The following is a 3,678-nucleotide window of genomic DNA, read 5'->3' as shown; positions in this document are numbered from 1 at the left end:
GAGAGAGAGAGAGAGAGAGAGAGAGAGAGAGAGAGAGAGAGAGAGAGAGACAGATCACAGATCTTTCAAGCAAACTCGAAGAGTGAAAAGGAGTGATTGAAAGCTGCAGAGTACGGCTTACAGCTCTCAGAGGGGCAAACTGAACTGCAGAATCGATTGGATAAATGTCATGAAGAAATGATGACTGTTACTCAGAGTTATAACCAGAAGTAAGCCCTTCAAAGAGAAGCTGAGCTCAAGGATCGGATGTTAGAAAGTTTGAGCTGTGAACGTGAAGCTGTGAAACAACAACAGAAAACGCAGCTGGAGCAGCTAAACAGAAGCCATAGGAAGGAAGTGAATGACCTGAAAAATAAGTTAGCGAAACCGAAAGTGGAATTAGATGAAGCGAGGTTAAGTGAGAAGCAGCTGAAGCAGAAGCTGGACCACCAGAAGGAAGTTCTCGCCCACAAATCGGAAGAGCTCCGGCTAATGACTGAGCAGCGCATGCTCAATAGCATGTCTTCGGAGGTGCTGGCTCTTCAGATTGAGCTAAATGAAATGGAAGATGTGAAGATTGCTCCCCAAGAAGAGGTAAACGAGCTGCAGTACAAACAAGAACAACTAGAATGTTTCAATGCTTCCTTAATGTACCGGATAGACCGGCTTCAAGAAGAAAAATAAGAGCGAGAGAAGGAAGTGGTGTCGTATTATAACGCCTTAGAGAAAGCTCACATAGAAAATCAAGATCTCCAAGTGCAGTGGGGTCACTTGCTTCAGCAAGTCTTGGATCCCAATAATAAAGGCAACTCCCTGTTGGCAGACGTGGATGATCGAAGGGTGGCTATGGAACGCCAGCTCAACTCGATGAAAGTCAAATATCAGTCACTGAAGAAGCACAATGCATTCACTAGAGAGCAGAATGAAGTTACAAATCTTCACACTGCTGAGGATGCGGGATCTCAAACAGCTGGAACAGCAGGAACAGTTGGTTGCCATGTTAGAACAAAAGAATGGTGAAATAAAACTCCTTTTAGGTGAAATAAAAAATCTGGAGAAATTTAAGACCTTATATGAAAGTATGGAACCTAGGCCGTCCACATCAGCCAGCCCTTGTTCTCTAGAAGACAGCACCTATTATGCAGATTTACTTCAACTAAAGCTTGAGAAGTTAAACAAAGAAAGCGAAAGCACAAAAGGGGAGCTATCCATACAGAGAATGAAGGTGTTGTCTGAGAGGGGCGGCCCTGGATATTGAGTGGAAACTGTGAATGAAAGATGCCTGCAGCTCTCAGAAAGTGAGAATATAAAACTGAGAGCTAAGTCAGATGAATTAAAGCTGAAGTACGAACCTGAAGAGAAAATTGAAGTACCTGTGCTCAAAAAGAGGCGTGAGGTGCTGCCATTGGATGTAACCGCCCCAGAAGAAACACCTGCTGCCAGTGTCATGGGGAAGTTTCTAGACTGCCACTTCAGAGAGAGAGAGTCCTGCCTTCATAGCTTAAATGATAGCACTGTGCAGAGGGGACCTCCGGCCTCTTGGGCCACTCAGTCAGCTAGCCTCTCTCCTCTCAGGAGTCCACCTCTGGAGATGCAGCCGCAGACGGAGGAGAAATGTGTAAAGCTCATGGACAGTTCAGGCAGTGCGTGAACAAAGAGAGAACACCCCCAGCTCTTCCGGGTTATCTGCGGAATCAAAGCTTTCAACAGAGGAGAAAGAAAGGAAAGAAACTACAAGCAAACCGGAAAAAGGAGTTTGTAAGAAACTATACACCATCATGTATGCGTCCTCAAAGTCAACCCAGGAGATGCAGTGCCCATAGCAGGAGGAGGGTGTTGCTCTGCGAGGCTTGCAGAAGATTGTGCCTGTGTGCAGGATACCCTTGTGGAACATTTGCATACACCAGTGCTAAGACCTCTGCGACCAAAAATTCAGCTATCCTGTGATTCTAACCCAAAGCTTCCGTAAGTGATGGTCCTTCACAGACCTGTGCATCACAGTGAACAAGCCATTACCAGAGGAAATGCTTCTATTGAAACCTGTTTGCTGCGCTGGACCAGATTTTGAAAGTTATGTGATAAATAATGTTCCTTAAGAATTGAAAATTGGACAGTACAGCATTGAAGTTATTATGTTTTCCTATGTACAGTTTCATGGGTAAATAAAATTTTATTTTCCCTGTCTTGTAAAAGAAAGAAAGAAAGAAACTAGAAGTTGATCTACTCTAAATCGTGTTACACTCATGTCAACCATACACTTTAGAGATCACAAATTATTCTTTTATTTTTTTTTCAAAGATTTGTTTATTATGTATACAACATTCTGCCTCCATGTATGTCCACACGCCAGAAGAGGGCACCAGATCTCATTACAGATGGTTGTAAGCCACCATATGGTTGCTGGGAATTGAACTCAGGACCTCTGGAAGAGCAGGTGGTGCTCTTAACCACTGAGCCATCTCTCCAGCACCCTATTCTTTTATTTTTTATTATTGGTGAGAATAAGTTCCACAGTGTCCATATGGATTCTAGGTATTGAATGCAGGCCTGACGTTCCTGTTCATACCTCACATATCACACACCAGCACATACATATGCCTCCTAGAAAAGTTCAGCTTATTAAAACTTAAGGTTTTTAATAAACTGAAGATACACAATTTACTTATATAAGTTTTAGTTTGATATGTGAGTATGCATGTATGTGTGTGTATGTGTATAATATTTATTTTATTTGTTTTGTTTTTAAAAACAGGGCTTCTCAGCATAGCTTTGGAGCCTGTCCTGGAACATCCTCTATATACCAGGCTGGTCTCAAACTCACAGAGATCTGCCTGCCTCTGCCTCCCAAGTGCTGGGATTAAAGGTGTGTGCCACCACCGCCCATCTATAATAATTCTATTTTTAGTCTTTTCTCCACTTGTTTATTTATTAAACCAAGATACACAACCTAGGTTGGAGGTATAACTCAATGATAGTGTGTATTTAGCATGTACATGACCTAGGTTTGATACCTAACACCACAAAATAAATACATAAATAAATAAATATGATCTAGTGTGTACAAGTACAAATTAGGTCTCAGAAAAGGAAATAGTCTAAACTACTCTTAGAGGGAAAAAAGAGATAATCTTGTGTCCTCAAGAAATAAAGATCATTGCTAAGCCACAAGTGCTTGGCTTCATTCCAATATTTAACATTCCAGCCTTTCTTGGGGGCAGGGTTCCCATGTAATAAGAAATCAGGGGCTGGAGGGATGGCTCAATCTGTAAAGTGCATACCATCTAAGTATAGAGGACCTGAATTCAACCTCCAGTGCCAACATAAAAACCCAGGCATGTAATACCAGTACAAGTGAGACAAAGAGATGGATCCCCGAGGCCCACTAGCCAGCAGCCTAGCCTAATAATCAATGAGCCCCAAGTTCCTGGGAAAGACCCAATCTCAAAAAACAGAAAATATGGCTTGGCAGTGGTGGCATATGCCTTTAATCCTAGCACTCAGGAGCCAAAGGCAGGAGAATCTCTGTGAGTTCAAGGCCAGCCTGGTCTGAAAAAAAAAAAAATGTTGGGTGTTGGCACACATCTTTAATTCCAGCACTCACTCCTACCCTAATTTTTCTTCCATTTTGAATAAACCACTCTCAATTTCATTTGTTACTCTCTGTCTTTTTTTTTTTTTTTTTTTTTTTTTTTTTTTTTT

The 3,678-nt window shown here is 41.9% G+C and overlaps 1 protein-coding gene and 1 pseudogene across 1 annotated transcript in view; one reads left to right on the top strand and one right to left on the bottom strand.

Moving 5' to 3' along the window:
• Window positions 1-3,678, bottom strand: part of Ptpn9 (protein tyrosine phosphatase, non-receptor type 9) — an 80,077-nt gene that overhangs the window by 30,058 nt on the left and 46,341 nt on the right. The gene's annotated exons all lie outside the window — the stretch shown is intronic.
• LOC113456077 lies at window positions 140-1,948 on the top strand (annotated as a pseudogene).

This window comes from Microtus ochrogaster, chromosome 5, assembly GCF_000317375.1.
Source record: "Microtus ochrogaster isolate Prairie Vole_2 chromosome 5, MicOch1.0, whole genome shotgun sequence".
In the NCBI taxonomy this organism is placed as follows: domain Eukaryota; kingdom Metazoa; phylum Chordata; class Mammalia; order Rodentia; family Cricetidae; genus Microtus; species Microtus ochrogaster.
The sequence above is the reverse complement of the archived record's forward strand: the minus strand, read 5'-3'. Positions and strand labels throughout refer to the sequence as shown.